General features: G+C 38.0%; 1 long non-coding RNA gene across 1 annotated transcript; it reads left to right on the top strand.

Annotated features, from left to right (window-relative positions):
* The first annotated feature begins 1232 nt into the window (after positions 1–1232).
* Positions 1233–17019, top strand: LOC140511880 (uncharacterized). The gene is made up of 3 exons (XR_011969700.1): positions 1233–1295; positions 5103–5159; positions 16585–17019. It is a non-coding gene; the product is annotated as an uncharacterized lncRNA (long non-coding RNA).
* Positions 17020–18050: the final 1031 nt, after the last annotated feature.

Genomic DNA, 18050 nt, shown 5'->3' with positions numbered 1-18050 from the left:
GGTAAAAACTCCTGTATTGGCAATGATTGAAAATTGTTCCTGGTGATTAATATTTTGTAACAATAATAAATTTATTTTCAGGTTATGAATCTAAGTGACTGGTATAACAAAGGTTTCTTTTGGACAAGTTGTGCTTGGCAGAGATGGTCTAATGATATAGAAAGTCCCCCAGCTTTGTTTTTCTTTTACTTCCAGACTACCCTCTATTGCCCAACATGAGGAGGTGCCCATTCTATGACCACTTAGCAGAGATAATTCTTGCCCTGCCCATCCTGTGACTACCCAAGTAGTTATATCATCTCTGGCCCTCTAGAGAGTCAAGGTCTGTCAATCAATGAGATTCTGTATTTTATTCTACTTCATCTGTATCATCCTGATATCAAGCCCTTGAGACAGGGGGCTTCTCAGATTGTGAGGAAGATCTGAGGTCCCATTTATTAAAGTGAGATATGTCCCTTTGGTAAATGGTTATAGGTTTAGATCTTTAACTCAGTTGTCTTTTATTGCAGATTGGACATTTTTGTGCTCACAGTAGATGTCATTATTTCATGAGCACTTTTATCACTATTTGTTTTCCCTGATATATCTATGATCTCATTGATGTGGTGTCATCTAACAGTATACTGCTTTCAGTCATTGGTTTGGCTAGATGGTACTATGTTTTCCTTAGCTGAAATGTTACACATAGTAAACATTTGTTTTGAACTTGTTTTGATCTGGAAAAGACATGTATTTGCCAAATCTTCTCTACAACATAAACTATTTACATCCTCCTTTCACAAATCAGTCATCACACTGGTCCAGGAGCTTAGAACTTCTCCCCTGGACCACTGCAATAACCTTATATTTCCCCCTGCCTGAGGTTTCTTCCACTCCCATGTATCCCTAACATAGATGAAAAGTGATTTAAGTAGAACCTACTTATGCCATGACTGACATCCCTCCACCCCTCCCCCAAAAGAAAAACCTCAACAATTCTGATATGTGCCTTTTACCTCTAGGATAAAATATAAGTTCTTCTACTTGTCATATAAAGCTCATCACAACCTTGATCCTTCCTATTTTCTAAATCATTTAACATGTTACTCCTCTCCACACTCTACAAATCTAGTTACACTAATTTTTTTTTATTGTTCCATATTCACTATTCTCTATCTTCCATTTCTGTGCCTTTGTACTGATTGTTTTCTATGCCTGGAATGTTCTTTGTCATATGATTCTAGAACATCAGGGTAGCTTCCCTTGATAATTTCATAAAAAAGATGTCAGCCTTTTTTTTTGATCATGGCTTTCAGGTAATCCCATAATTTCTTTTTTTATATTATTTATTTCTTTTTATATTTAGACATTAATTTCCACAAAATTTTGAGTTCCATTTTTTCTCCCCATCTCTCCCTTACCTCCACCTCATAAGTCCTTGCGTACTGATTACCCCTTCCTTCAATGTACCCTCCCTCCTATCACACTCCAGCTTTCCCTTATCCCTATCTTCTCTCTTTTCTTCAAGGGCAAGATAGATTTCTATAACCCATTACTGGTATTTCTTATTTCCTAGTTATATGCAATAACAGTTCTCAATACTCATTTCAAATACTTTGAATTCCAACTTTTTTCCCTTCCTCCCTCCCTACCCATCCCCACTGAGAAGGAAAGCAATTCAATGTGGGCTACATATGTGTCATTTTGCACAAGACTTTCATAATAACCATGTTGTAGAAGACTAACTATATTTTCTCCTATCCTACCCTGTCCCCCATTTATTCTATTATCTCATTTGGCCTTATCCCTTCCCTAAAGTTTTTACTTCTAATTACTCTCTTCTCCCATTTGCCTTCTCTTCTATCACCCACCTCACCCCACTTGTCCCCTTCTCCCCTACCTTCCTGTAATGTAAACTATATTTTCATACCAAATTGAATGAGTATGTTATTCCCTACTTAAGTCATATGTGACAAGAGTAAGCTTCACTTTTTCCCTCTCACTTTCTCCTTTTTCTCCCCCATTGAAAAAGATTTTTCTTATCTCTTTTATGAGTGATGGCTTGCCCCATGCCATTTCTCCCTTTCTCTTCCCAATATATTCCTCTCTCACCTCTTAATTTTATTTTTTATAGATATCATTCCTTCTGATTCAACTCAACCTGTGCTCTCTGTCTATTTATGTGTATGTGCATGCATGCCCATGTGTGTGGATATTCCCTCCACCTACCCAAATACTGCAAAAAGTCTCAAGAGTTACACATATTATCTTTCTATGTAAGAATCTAAACAGTTCAGATTTAGAAAGTCCTTTGTGATTTCTCTTTCCTGCTTACCTTTTCATACTTCTTTTGATTCTTGTGTTTGAAAGTCAAAATTTCTGTTCAGTTCTGGTCTTTTCATCAAGAATGCTTGAAAGTCCTATATATCATTGAATGACCATTCTTTTCCCTGAAGTATTATACTCAGTTTTGCTGAGTAGGTGATTCTTGTTTTTAATACCAGTTTCTTTGACTTCTGGATTATCCTATTCTAAGTCCTTCAATCCCTTAATGAAGCAGCTGCCAGATCCTGTGTTATCTTGATTGTATTTCCACAGTACTCGAATTGTTTCTTTCCAACTGCTTGCAATATTTTCTCCTTGACCTGGGAACTCTGAAATTTGGCCACAATATTCCTAGGAGTTTCTCCTTTTGGGTATCTTTCAGGAGGTGATCTGTGGATTCTTTTAATATTTATTTTGCCTTCTGGTTCTAAAATATCAGGGCAGTTTTCCTTGATAATTTCATGAAAGTTGATATCTAGGCTCTTTTTCTGATCATGGCTTTCAAGCAGTCTCATAATTTTTAAATTGTCTCTTCTGGATCTATTTTCCAGGTCATTTGTTTTTCCAATGAGATATTTCACATTTTCTTCCATTTTTTAATTCTTTTCATTTTGTTTTGTAATTTCTTGGTTTCTCATAAAGTCATTAGCTTCCATCTGTTCCATTCTAATTTTTAAGAACTATTTTCTTTAGTGAGCTTCTGAACCTCCTTTTCCATTTGGCTAATTCTGCTTTTTATAGCATTCCTCTCCTCATTGGCTCTTTGGACCTCTTTTTCCAATTAAGTTAGCCCATTTTTAAGATATCATTTTCTTCGGCATTTTTTTTTGGGGGGGGGGTCTCCTTTACCAAGCTGTTGACTTGGTTTTCACGACTTTCTTACATCTTTCTCATTTCTCTTCTCAATTTTTCTTCCACCTCTCTTACTTGATTTTCAAAGTCCTTTTCAATCTCTTCCATGGCCTGGGACTGTTGCATATTTATTTTGGAGGTTTTGGATGTAGAAACTTTGATTTTTATGTCTTTCCCTGATGGTAAACATTGTTCTTCCTCATCCAAAAGGATGGGAGAGAATATGTGTTTGCCAAGAAAGTAATCTTCTATAGTCTTCTTTTTTTTTTCCCTTAAACCCCTGGCCTGGCTCCTGGCTGAGGTTTGCATCAGCTGCTCAATTCCCTCAGGGACTTTATGCTGAGGCTCCAAAGATGCCTGCCACAGCCACCTGCCACCTCAGGCCCTGCTGCTATTGCTGCCTGAGACTGGGACTAGGGGATGACCCTGCTCCTTTGTCACAGAGGTAAAATAGCCTTCTCACTGGCCTTTGAAGCTGCCTCTGCCATTTAGGGGGGCCTGGGAACCTCCACTGCTGCTGCTGGGGATTTGTCCCTGAGGCCTGCAGTCCTGCTCCACCCAGCACCATGGGGCCAAGACTGGACTGGGCTCTACTTCACGTCCAGTGTGACAGACCTTTCCTGTTGACGTTCCCGGTCACCCTAGGATAGAAGTTTCTTCTGCTTCATTGTTCTGTGCCTCCTACTGCTCTAGAATTTGTTGAGAGTCTTTTTTTACAGGTATTTTATGGGCTGTGGGGAAAGGGCTACAATGTGCATCTTTCTACTCTGCCATCTTGGCTCTGCTCTCCCAGGAAATGTATTTAATAAGAATGCATGTGTAGAACCCATAAAGGATTGTATGCTGACTTGGAGAAAGGGGAGACAAGGGGAAAGGAGAGGGAGAAACTCTAAGTCTTATGGAAATGATTGTAGAAAACTGAAAATTAACAAATTAATTAAAAATTAAATTAAAAAAGTATTTTTTAAAAAGAATTCAATAGAGGCAGGTAGGTGAGCTTGGAGAGAGAATCAGAAGCAAGAGGTCGAACCACATCCCGTGAACCATCAGGAAGCAAACGACCAAAAGTAAAGTCTCAGATGAGGGTATAGACAGGGTAAAGGAGAAGCTAGAGTCAGGAGTAGGAAATGGAAGCAAAGAGGGCAGAGAAGTCTGTGTAATAGGCTGGAAGAAGGCAATGGTCATGCTCGGGATGCGTGAAGTAATTAGTCCAAGACACCTGGACTCAGGGCCTCCAAATCCCCTCCCAGACTGTAGGATGTGAAGATTTTTGCTTGTGCTTTCCCTTTGCTGGCTCCAGCTCAAGCTGGAAATACAAGACTCGAATTTGGGACTCTGTTCTGATGGTATTTTTGTCCTGTCATGTAGGAAGTGTTGGAAATAATAAGGTTGTTTTTAAAGACATCATTCCTTGGCTTTCTCTAGAAGAAGGAGGATTATTCCAAGGGTGGATGACAGCCTGTGGAGAAATGACAGCAATGAAAAAGCTCTTCAAAATGGAAGATGTATTAGAGCCCTCTATAATAAATGAGTGAGGTGCCATGAAACAGAGGACAGACCTAGAGCAGCAGGTCAGCAGGCCCCACATTAAACCCCTCCTCCATCATTTACTGCCTACACAAGACACTTAAGTGACTGAGATCCACAAGTGTATAATTAGGGGACTGGATTATCTGACATCTGAGGTTTCTTCCATCTCTGGGAATTTACAATCTTATGAATTAGAAGAATTGGATTCAAGTTCTTCCTGTGAGTCTCACCCCCTGAACAACCACAGAGAAGTCACTCAATCTCCATGGGCCTCAACTTCCTCATCTATAAATTACAAGATTATACATGATGATCTCTAAGGGATTTTCCAGCTCTAGAGCTTTGCATTTAGGGTCATAGATTCAGAGCTGGAAGGCTTTCAGAGACAATCTAATCTAACCCTTTCTTTCATTCAGATGCGGAAACTCCTCCAGGGTGCAAGGAGGTTAAATTACTCGCCCAAGATCTCACAGGTAGTAAGTATGAATAATGGTCCATATTCATATATTGCTTTAAAGTGTGCAAAACACTCTAGATACATTATCTCTTTTGAGATGCATAATCCTGTGAGAATGGTTTAGCAACCACAATTTACAGATAAAGAAACTCAGAGACTTAACCAGGATGATAATTGTCTGAGACAGGATTCAAACCTAAGTCCTCCTGACTCTAAAGGATGGATGGATTCCCCAGCTCTGCTTCTCACCACACACACTGCTCTTTGGAAAACCCTTATCCATTTTTGTAAAATTCTTAAGTTGAGATTTAATGAGCTAAACATGAATCCTGAGAAAATTTTTGTCATCATCAAGTTTCCCTGCAGAAGCAACTTTTTTTTTTTACTTAAAAACCATCCAATCCAAAATTTAGTTTAAAAAAACCCAAACCTGCTCTTCTCTCTCCAGTTTTGCTCATCTGCCTTCGCCCCCAATCTGCTAATTTAAAAAATATATATATACGAATAGATTAATTGGAGAGAATAGCTCCCAGTTTGCGTCGTTGTCTAGTGCCAATCCACCAAGCAGCTGCATTGGTTACTATTTCAATAACTGTACTCATTTCAAAGAAAGCCAAGTATTGCAGCTCCTTGAAAAAGCCTCAGAAAGTGACTAAGCCCTCAGGGTAGCATCGTTTTCAAAGAGAAAGAGATTCACAGTTTACCCTGCTATTTATAACAGCCTGAAAGAGAAAGGTTAAATGCGTCATTGTAGCAGTATCCCCAAATTTGAGACCTGCCAACTATTTACTTGGACTGAAAAAAGCGAATGGAGAGGTTGAGCACAAAGTCTGTCCCCAAAACATTGCCATCATCATAATCGCTGACATCTCTACAGTGCTTTTCATGTTTCCAAAGCTCTGTACACACAGGATCTCATCTGAGCTCTTCAACAACCCTGCCAGTGAAGCACTGCAGTGATTGATACATTTGCTTTAGAAAAAAGGGGAAACTGAGACTCAGATGGAGATTTTCTCATGGTGATGTCGTTATCAGGGGTCAGAGGCAGGATTAAAACTGATAGTTTCCTCATTCCAAGTTTATCTCCTGGGCAATGTCAAATGCAGGGATGAATTATTAAATCAGTATTTCTTAAATATCTCCTACATACCAGACACTGTACTAAGAGCAGAGGATAGAAAGACAAAGGACAGCCTCATCTGTAAAAGAGCTCACAGGCTAATATGGAAAAAAAAAATTTAAATGTACAAACAAAATTCATACAAGATCAATTGGGGATACTCTCAGAAAGAAGGTAGTAAGATTAAAAAGAATTGGAGAAGGCTTCTTTTGAATGTGGGACTTTAGCTGAGACTTGAAAGAAGCCAGGTAAAGTAGAAAGGAAAGATGAGGAGGGAAGGAGTTCCCAGCCTGGAGGACAACCAGTGAAAATACTTGAAATTAGAAGTTTGAATGTCATGGTAAAGGAACAGCAAGGAGGTTGATGTCATTGGATGGTGGAGAATTTGGGGTAGGGGGGAATGTAAGGTTTAAGAAGACTGGAAATATAGGAAGGGGCAAGGCTGTGAAGGTCTTTAAAAGACAAGCAGCGGGTTTTATACTTGATCCTGGAGACAATAAGGAGCCATTGAGTTAGGGAGGAGAAGAGGATGGAAAAGTAATATGGTCAGATCAATTTAACAGCAGAGCAGAGCACAGATTGCAATGGGGAGGAGACTTGAAGTAAGCATACCAATTATCAGGGTATTGTAATAGTTTAAGGATGAGGAGATAAGGGCCTAGACCATGGTGGCAGTGGTGTCAAGAGAAGAGAAGGGAACAGATGTAGATAAAGGGGGATTGGATATAGAGAGTGAGAGAGGCTGAGGAATTAAGGATAACAAATAAATTATAAGCCTAGGTTATTAAGAAGGTAGTTGTGCTCTCACTTGTAACAGGGAAGAGAGAAAGATTTAGAAAGCAAAGATAATGATTAGTAGGCTTTTATCCTACTGATTCTCTTGTTTACAGATGGCATTTGATTGATTGTATTCAATTCTCAAACACTGACTCAAACTCAAAAGAATAAAGCCTAACAATCCACACAGGGCAAAGCAAGTGGATAACCAATGCCAAACCAAGCCTATTGGATGGACAATTCATTTATCTGGTTCATCATTGTAAATATCTTGGAAAAAAAAAAACCACTATAGATAAAACTTTTAATGGAATCATTATTGAATTGCAAGAAGAGAGCTAGACGGATTGAAATAAAAAAACTGTACAAAGGGCTTAGTGAAATCTTTCCAGATTATTGACTATGTAGATGCAATTTTAAAAATGAACTGTGGATTACCCACATTGGAAGTGTCTGGAAAGAAAGATTATTTTTTCAAAAAGTTCCAAATTTTATTTAAATATGTCTTTAGTAGGTTAGGTTTGTTGTAGAATATTTCCTATCATAGCAGCAGAATTTGCTTTGCTTTCTTAAAAAAATATATTATGAAGCTTGATTTGGTAAAGGAGAAATTCTTGATAGAGAAAGACTTTTGTTACAGCAATTAGCCACTTGTCCAGTAAGAAGAATGCTTTCTAAGATGCTTATTCATTTATTTTATTTGATTTTATCTTTTTGTCTGAGTTCCTGCAGAGGAGAGTGTGGGTTGATAGAAATGAAAATTGCTGCTGGTCAGATTCAGGCACTTATTTATAAGACTGATTAGCTCATTAAAGGAGAACAATATTTCTTTCACACACAACCATTTCTGAAAACACATACACATTTATTTTCAAAGCAAAGATGGTGAAGAAGCTGGAAATAGGTTAAGAATATGCTATAGGGAAATGTAATTTGTATTTCTGTACTAGAGCTTAAAATAAAGAAATGACAAGCTCGTGATCAGGAGGAGAGTGAAACTACCAAGTGCTGGTAAGATTGTATTTGCCTGGATTCTTCTAAGTGTAATCAAAAGTGATTTAATGAAGAAAAATAAGGGGAAGATGGGGGGAAAGACTTCACTTTCCACAAGAGAAATACAAGAATCACAGAATGTTAGAGCTGAAAGATACCTCAGTAGTCATCTAATTCAACCCATCATGGTTCCACCCATGAAGGAATCCCTAGTATAACATGCACAACAGATCATTCAATCTCTGTTTACAGATGTCTAAGGAAGAGAAGGGGAAGCCCATCCCTTTTGGACAGCTCCAATTTTTAGGAAAAGGTTTTTCCCCAACATTAAGGTTAAGTTTGTCTCTTTACAATTTTCTTTGTTTTGGGTTCTGCCCTCTGGTCACAAAGAGAACAAGTATAATCCCTTCTGCATGTGACAACCCTTCAGACACTTAGATAATGGGGGACTGACCAAGGATTCCAGGCCTTATGATCTTGTGCAGAGTGCTTCTGATGAAATCTCTCATATAGAAGAGACTGGAGAACCTTCCTTTGGAGAGTCATGTTGAGGTGCAAACAGTACAGATCCCTGGACCACTCCACTGGAGACCTCCTGCCATGATGATGATTGATGATTATCCTTAAAGTCCAACCATCCAAGCAATTCTAAATCTATCTGATTGTTTGGTGTTCTAATTCATAGCTCTCCACCTACTACATGAGCATAATATGAGATACTTCCTCAAAAGATTTTGCTATACTCTAGATAAATTATATACTCAGCATTCTACTTTAGCAATTCTGGTAAAACAGGAAATTAGGTTGGCCTGGCATGACATGTGTTTCTTGATGAAACCATGCTGGTTCTTTGTAATCACAACTTTCCATTTTTGAAATTTGTCAACTAATTTTTTGGTGACCCTCTCTAGGATTTTTCCAGATACTGAAGTCAATCTCAATGACATCTAGGTAGAGGCTGTTCTTTTTTCCTTTTTTTAAAACCAAGATATTTGCCCTTCTACAACCTTATGGAACCTTTCTTATTTTCCATGATCTTTTAAATATCACTGACAGTGGCCCATAGGCACCAATTCTAATGCAGGAAAGATAAGAAAAGAATAAAGCTGAAAAAGCTAATTTTGGGGATTTAGTAACTGCCCCATCTTGGTCAATAATAGTATGATAAGCCCATCAAAAAAGCCAGTGCAATGAGGAGCTACATTAAATGATTCATGATGTTCAGGAATAATGAGATGATGGTTCTACTATATTCCACCTTGGTCAGATTTCATCTGAAGTGTTCAGTTCTGGAAAACACCTTTCAGGAGAGATGTGGAAAAGTCAGAAACTGTTTCAAGGACAGTAACCAGAATGTGGAAGGTCCTTAACTCAGCCTGATATGGGTATAGGTTGAAAGAATTGGGGACATTTAGTTTGGAGAGGAAAAGGTTTCGAAGAAACATGTTTGCTGTGTTCAAATATTTGAGGAACTGTCATAAGCAAGATGGAATTAACTTGTTTTGCTTGATCCCAGAAATTAGAAATAATAACATTAGGTAGAAATTTCAAAGAGTAAAATTTTAATTTGATGTCAAGAAAAACTTTCTCCCAATCAGAGCTATTCAAAAGCATAAAGGGCTCTCGAGAAAAGAGGGCTTTCCCCTCACTAGATGTCTTCAAATAATGAACCTTTATTGAGCACAGTCAAGTAAATTCAATTCAATAAGCATTTTTAAAGTACATGCTATGTTCCAGGCATTGTGTCAAACAGTGGAGATATCAACAAACAGCAAAGCATTCCCTGTCTTCAAAGAATTTATGTTCTGAGAGTGAAGTTGTTAGAGGCAGGAGATAACATGCATATAAACTAGAGCATCAGCAACTGGGGGATTATGTAAAGGAAATTAATGTTTAGGTTCAGGTTGAACTAGAGGCCTATTAAAGTCCCTTCCAATTCTGAATTTAGTTTCATTTATTATTGTTATATGGGAACTTTTTCCTTATCAATAACTTCTTTTGGATATAAACCCTGAGATGGAATCTCTAGTTCAAAGGTCATGCACATTTAATCAGTTTATCTGTACACTCATAAATTGCTTTCCAAAATTGATGTACCATTTCACAACGGCACCAATAATGTATTAGTGTGTCTATTAGTAGTGTCATATATTTTACTTATTTTTGCCAATTTTCAGGGTTTAAGGTAAAACTTCAGGGTTGTTTTGATTTGAATTTTTCTTAATATTAGTGATTTGTAGGATTCATCTGTTATTGTTAATCTGATTGCTTGACTTGTTCCTGGTTATGGTCAACTTTGATAAAACTTTTCTCACTCTCAAAGTGCAACTAAGCTACTAATTTACTGAAGGAAAATGCAGGTGTCTTTGTGGCCTGGGAATCAGCTTTAAATTTAAAGTGACTCAAGTAGTTCTTAAGTTTTAAAAAGACTTTTAAGCTTATATACATTGTTGACTGAATGTCTGGATTATTGGCAAAGAACTCATATGGAATGATGATTTTGTTAGGCTTTATCATTTTACAAGTATAACATAGATATATCTGTTTATATTGACTGTTACCAAAAGTGTTACTTAGAGCTCGAAGGATGTTAGAATTGAAAGGAAACTTAGAACAGAGACCACAGGACATTATGCTGAAAGTCATCTTGAAATATAAAACACAGAATCTCAAAATTCAAGAGAGTTTAGAATAGAAAATGTCTAAGCTGGAAGCAAACTCAAAGCTTACCTAATTCAGCTCTTTTTTTTTTACAATGGAGGAAACTGGGGCTCACAAAGAAGTATTTTGCTAAAATTCCCAAGGCTAGTCAAAGAATATGGTTTTACTTGATTCGTAGAGACCACTCTATTTTGTTCACTTTTCATCATTCCTTTTCTACCCTCCCTTTTACTTCTTGAAGTGATTCTCCCTTCTTTGAAACTACCAGCCCAATTTCTTTGACCTCTCCTATTTACTTAATCATTGCCAAGCTTGATAGACAGACAGATAGATGAATAGATATGAATTGATATGATGTGATGTGATATGATAGACAATGCACATATGTAATAAACTGTCACCAATATGGGTGTGGATAATAGACCTTATTTTATCTAGGTAGCCTCAGAGCTTCGCATTGTGCTTGAACATATTGGGTATTTCATCACATTTCCAAAATGGAACCCATTATCTTTTTCTCCAAACCTATCCCTTTTGGGAACTTTCTCATTTCTACTTATGACACCACCAAACATTCTTCTAGTCATCCAGATTTATAACCTGGAAGTTTTCTACTAAATACTAAACTGAAGTTTTGTTTTGTTCGTTATTTTTCCCCAGTAATATAATATGCATAATAAAGACAATAACCAGGATTATATTGATAGTGAACAGTGACTTTAGAGCTTTCCAGTCACCTCTGTTCTGGCTTCTGTTCGTTTATCTGTCAAGCCAGAGAGGCGTTTTAGAATTTCTAACTCTAAGTCAGAAAGTTGTTTCTGACAAAGAACTTTGAGCCTGGTCCCAGACAAAAATGGAAAGGAATAATTATTCTTAAAACATGAGATTATTCTGCCTGACTTTCAGTTCATACAGTTATTGATATAGATATGGATGGGATCTTAAAGGTCATCTAGTGCAACTATTTTATTTCACAGACAAGCAAATAAAGCCAACTTTGGTGCATTATATCTCTGACTATAAGTAAAGGGTCATCCATCAGTCTGCTCTTATCAAAGAGGGGCTTTCTAATCACTGTACTGTATCAGAATGGAACTGAGAGCTCAGAAAGTAGTCTTGAAGAGATGAAAATGAGAAGCTGGTTGCCAGGGATATTATCCAGCAAAGATCATGAGACCACCAGAGAGCAGAGATATCATATTGTCTCATGGTCTCTGATATGTGTGTAACACGGTGGAACTTTTACAAACTAACATGTACTTCAAAAGGCATAATCACAAAATTCCAAACATACTTCTCCCAACATGTAGGAGGCATAATGTACCTATCCCTTGCACAACCTCAGTTTCTATAGAGGTAAAGGGAATTAAGTTCATAGTTTAGCTCATTTCCCATAGAATTACAGTCCTACTTCCAAGAGCAAAACCCTCATTACATTCAAGTCCCAGGCACAGAATCTTCTCAGGATTTCTCAGGATTTCTTTGTCAGGGATCTGCAATCCATGGTTGCCATGACTGAAACTCCCATCAACGGGAACTACCTTCAGAACTTGACACTGAGGGCAAACAAGAGAAAACAGAAAAAAAACACCCCTGGAACCATTTCTTCAAGCCAGAACTGGTGAAAAAAGAGGGGAAGAGGAGAAGGACAGTAACTTCCCCTCTCACAGTTCACCTCATAGAATCCAGGCTAGGGGAAGAAGACTGGAATCTTGGAGAAGAACACAACTGGAAAGATGCTGAAGAAGAGACACCAGATCAGGTCTTGCCTCTTTTAAAGATGAAGGCAGTCAATCAAAGGAAGCCACTCCTGACCCCATGGTAGAGGATGTAGCAGGCTCCTCATCTGCTAAATGGAGCATGCTCTACAAGCCAGCCAGGGTTACACATGCATATCTGTGAGATCCTATGTAATGCCCAGACATAGATTCAGCAGGAGATCCCTGTTGTTTCTGGGATCTATGACAAAATCATCAATCTAAAATTTAAAGCCCTTTACAGTCTCCATCCCACCTACTTCTCCAGCCTAATTTCTAGCAATTTTCATTCCTGCTATCTCTGTTTGGCCCAAGGTGGATTGCTAGCTATTCTTTATAGACTATGTTCCATCTATCAACTCCATGATTTTGCATAAGTGGTCCCCCATTTTGGGGAATGTGTTTCCAGCACATCTCTATCTTACAGAATTCCTAGGTCCCTTCCAAGAAGCACTCCAGGTTCCTCTCTTCCACTAGGACTTTCCTGATCTTCCTACTTGGTATCATTCATCCTCTCCCTCTTGAAATCACTTTGTATTTACTTTACAATGACTTATTTCTGTGTTTTTGTTTTTCATCTTTGCAACCCTAGTATCTCACCCATAGTAAGTGCATAACAACTGAATTAAATTGATGGATTGAATCAAATTATCAATCCAAATATGTAAAAGAAATTAAGTATTTTTTTCTTTTTTTCTGTTGAAATCTGACATTAGTCTTTAAAGACTCTGAAGAACAAATTGTACATGATTATTCCCACAATTTTATTCAAGCTACCAAGTCTTCAAAATGATTCTTCAAGCTTCACTAGCAGTGTGTCCCTCTCATTGTCTTTCTATGAAATGCCTCTGAAAATGTTCCTTTCTCTTCAAAGCAGAAATGCTAAAAATATCTTTATGACAGACTTCCGTGGTAATGCAGGCACACCTACCCTCTGCTCATACTCCCATTGTTGGCACTACCCAATATTCTATTGGCTGCCATCATGTTCTCCTCTCACAGGAGATGCTGATTTTGCCTCATCTCCTCCTCCTTCCTCTTAGGTACCAAGAAGAAAATTATGAAGGATTCCTGAAGAACTCTTTTAAAAAATAGCATTATGTTCTTTAAAAAGTTTATCAAACATAAATGGAAATATATGGTTTTAGGGATGGAGGAAGAAATTACCATGCTTTTAGACTGATCTGTTGCTTTACAGAATGGTTTAAGTACTATATAACATTTCATTTAGAATCCATGGTGATACTGAAGACTGTCACTTTCAAAACTGCTACTTTAAAACGGAATTTCTTGGATTATTCTTAACTCTAATGACCCAGAATGTTGTCTGACCAAAGGTAGTATCTTAAAGTAAAAAGAGTCCTGAATTTGAAGTAAAAGAACCTGGGTTCAAACCTCAGTTCTGCTATATAATACTTGTATGACACCGAACAAGTCACTTTAACCTATGTGGGCTTCTGCTTCTCACCTGGAACATGAGGACACTGGACTAAATGACTGCCAAGGTGCCTTCCAGATATAGAATAAGAATGCATATCTGATAGCATCATACATCCCCATTGTCTTCAATGGCTTAGCCATTGAAGGTATGATGGCCAAAGAGGGCAGTGGATACAGTCAGTAAGATAAATGGAAAGGAAGGCAGAACGTGAGGAGCCCTACAGGAGAACAGGAGACTGGGTTTTGTGACAGATTGGCTACAGGGGACAAAAGGGGAGAATGAGCTAGAAATGATGACCTTGAGACTTTAAATCTGGAGAAACCCAGCTTTTCTCAAAGTCCAGTCCAAGGACCACCTCCTACATGAATTTTATCTTCATCAAACCAGCTGCTGGTTCCCTTCTGCCAAAGTGGCGTTGTATTTGCTTTGTACATATTTTGATTTGCTTATATGTGGGTGTGTTGATTCCTCTATACAGGGTGAGTTCCTTGTGGGTAGGTACCACTTTATTTTTATCTTTGAATCTCCAGCATTTAGCATAATTTCCAGTATGTAAGTGCTTAATGAATGTTTGTCGACTGACTGATTGATTGATTAGAGGTATTCCAGAAGATAGCAACCATTTCAATTAAACTTAATTCATTCCATAAACCTTCATGAAGTACCTATTTGTGAAGAGAAATGTTTTAGAGGCTTAAGGAGATACAAAGGCATAATGGTCTCTGATCTCCAGAAATTTACATTCTAAGGTGGGGCTAAAATAACCTATCCAGTGTTTCTGTGTGCGTAAGCATGCGTTTATGTGTGCAAAGGTGTGTGTATATATGAATTATACATGTGCATATGTAAACAGAAAAACATATGATGGTTAACACTGGGTGTTTTATGCATGTCAGTATGCAAACCTATATATTCTGGGATCAAACTTAGTCTCAGACACTAGTTATGGGCCACAGTGAAAGTCCTTTAATTTCTCCTAGGAGTTCCTTATGTACAAAATAAGGATTATAATAGTATCTACTCCCCAAGGTTATTTTGAGGATAAAATGGGATGATATTTGTGAAGTGCTTTGTGTGTGTGTGTGTGTGTGTCTGTGTCTGTGTGTGTTCATCCTTCTTTGCCGAAGAAGACCATGCCATCAGAGAAATAATGACATGACTTGCACTTGACTTTGTTTTGAGTGAGGGAGGGCTGTGCAGGTCACCAGCCTCACTTCTCCTCCAGAGCCATCTGAACCCAGTGACTGGATATTCATCAGGATGACTGGAGATGACCCAGGACTTTGTAAATGTGAATGCACTATATAAATACTATTCATTGTCATTGTCCTCATGGGCAGCCAGGTGGTCCAGTGGATAGAACAATGGGCCTAGAGGCAGGAACACTCATCTTCAACAGTTCAAATCTGATCTCAGACACTTACTATCTGTGACCAGAGCAGGTCACTTAACCACATTTGCCTCACTTTCCTCATTTGTAAAATGAGCTGGAGAAGGAAATGGCAAACCACTCCAATATCCCTGCCAAGAACCCCCAACATAGCATTGCAGAGTTGGACACAACTGAGCAAAAAATGAGAAGTAGATGACCTCCGATGTTCCTTCTGGTCCTAATTATATAAGCTGTTATCTATGCTCTTTCTATTATAGGCAACTTGTCGTTATTGTTATATTCTGGAAACAAAATGAATAGGAATGTAGAAGTCAGGGAGGGGTCTTTTGGTTAGGGAATTCCAAAGAAAAGTGATCGAGTTGGATCCCGACATAGGAGTGTTGTCCTTTCCAAATGGAGAGCTCATGGAAGATTTCATGGAGCCAGTGGGTTTTAAGTTAAGCATTGAATGATACATAGGAATTCAGCAAATGAAAAGAAGTATGGATGATTCACCAAGCATGGGTAGCAGTTGCAGAAATGGAGATGAGAGAACCAAGGTAATTATTTATTTTTTCAGAATTTAAGATGGGAAATAATGATTACATCAGTCTGGCCAAACTGCAAAATATGTCAGGAATTACTTATGAGATCAGCATAGAAGGGTAAACATGACATTGTGAAGGCCTTTGAAGGTCGGGCAAATTAATTTGAGTCTGTTTAGCAGAGGGATAATACATTAACACATGTAGATTTGTGTCTATGTAAACAAATCTAACAATGCTATGGAGAAGGCATTGGGAAGCAGAGAGAATATAGATAGGAACATAAATTCAGGGGATTTGCAATAGTCCAAAAAAGTACTACTCATGTAACAGTAGAAGAAAAATAGAGGAAAGAACAAATATGGGACTTTGAAGAAGTCACTTAATTACCTGAGCCTCAGTATCCTCTTCTGTAAAAACAATATAAGGGTCAGGGGTTGGACTAGGTGGTTTTTGATGTTCCTTCTAGGCCTAATTATGTACTCTGTGAGCTATGCTCTTTCTATTATAGACAACTTGTCACTGTAAAGTGGATGATAGGACACCTAAGGTCCCATTGCAACTGCTGAAATTCTATAATTAGGAAGCACTTGTCCCCAAATCAGACTTGATAGCTAACAGGCAAATAGATCCAACCTAATTCATTTTTCATGCAGTTTAAAGTGTCAACATATTTGTAGTTTTAAAAATTACAGACATTCTGCAACTAATTAGAATTTTTTTAAAAAAGATGAACTATTCACAAAACCTTTATAATTTTCTTCTCATCCCACAGTGCTGAACTCCTCATTCCTCCCAGAGCTGTTCTCACCTCTGAAAGCACCTAGCACTTCTGAGCACTTGATACAGGCCCTCATGTCCCCCACTTTCATTGGAACCAAATTGAAACACTCCAAATTTGACCCCTGTAAGAAAACACTGGCCTGGGAATGATGCACAAACTCCATATCGCACTTCTGTGGAGGGCTGCTGTTGCTAAGGGGATTATGAAGATCTCCATGGTTGTGGAGGTGTATAACTGCAGGTACTCAGAATAGATGGCATCTTTCCCCCACTCTGGAGCAGCTCCATGATCTTCTGCATCAAGAAGACTGCATAGAATTTCTGAAAGAATGCACATGAATTCCAAGAAAAAGAAGTGAAATCCTCGAGCAGCAAAGTCTGCCCTTTCTTATCTCATTGCCATCTCCCTTAAAATAAAGGTTTTTCATCTGTGAAAAGGAAGCCTCAACTTTATCACCTACCTCTGCAGGGATTTCTTGCTTAGGAATTCCGATGAGATTCTCTAAAAAGAGTGTCTTTTCTTTGCACATTTCAGCATACTCTAGCTGAAGGAACCCTTTGCATTTCCTTTCAAGAAGAAAACAAACAAAAAACATTTTGGTACATAGTATTACACAACATTTTAGAGAATTTCAGAAGGGGAAGGGACCCCAGAAGACATTTAGCCCAAATCCCACCTGAATAAGGGTCCTTTCTTTCTTTTTTTTAAAATTTAATTGATTTGTTTTCAGTTTTCAACAATCACTTCCATAAGTCTTAAATTTTCTCCCCCTCTCTCTTCCCTCCCTCCCTGATACAGCACACAATCTTATATAGATTCTACACATGCATTCTTATCAAACACATTTTCACATTAGTCATGTTGCATAGACTCCCATTAAAATGAATGGCAGAAACCATAAGAAAAAGAAAACAAAACATAACACAAGATAAAAGTCTGCTTCACTCTGGTTTCTGATTCCATAGTCCTTTCTCTGGATGTGAATGACATTTTACCTCAAGAATCCTTTGGGGATGCTTTAGGTCCTTGCATTGCTGTGAAGGGCTTAGTCTCTCAGAAACAGTCCTCCTACAGTGTGACTCTTACTGTGTACAATGTTCTCCTGGTTCTGTTCATTTCACTCAGCATCAGTTCATATAAGTCTTTTCAGGTTTTTCTGAAGTCCGTCTATTCATCATTTCTTACGGTGCACTAGTATTCCATTATATTCATATACCAAAATTTATTCATCCATTCTCCAATTGATGGGCATTCCCTTGATTTCCAGTTCTTGGCCACCACCAAAAGAGCTGCTATAAATATTTTTGTACATGTGGAACACTAAGAGTCCTACAATGTATCTTACAAATAATTATTAAGCCTCTTTGTGAAGACCTTCAGAAGAGGTGAATCCACTAACTCCTAGGAAACTTTTTATATTTTTGCAAAACTTTAACTGTTAGGGTTATTTTTCTCCT

This window comes from Notamacropus eugenii, chromosome 6, assembly GCF_028372415.1.
Source record: "Notamacropus eugenii isolate mMacEug1 chromosome 6, mMacEug1.pri_v2, whole genome shotgun sequence".
Lineage (NCBI taxonomy): Eukaryota > Metazoa > Chordata > Mammalia > Diprotodontia > Macropodidae > Notamacropus > Notamacropus eugenii.
This window is presented reverse-complemented; position numbering and strand designations above follow the sequence as displayed.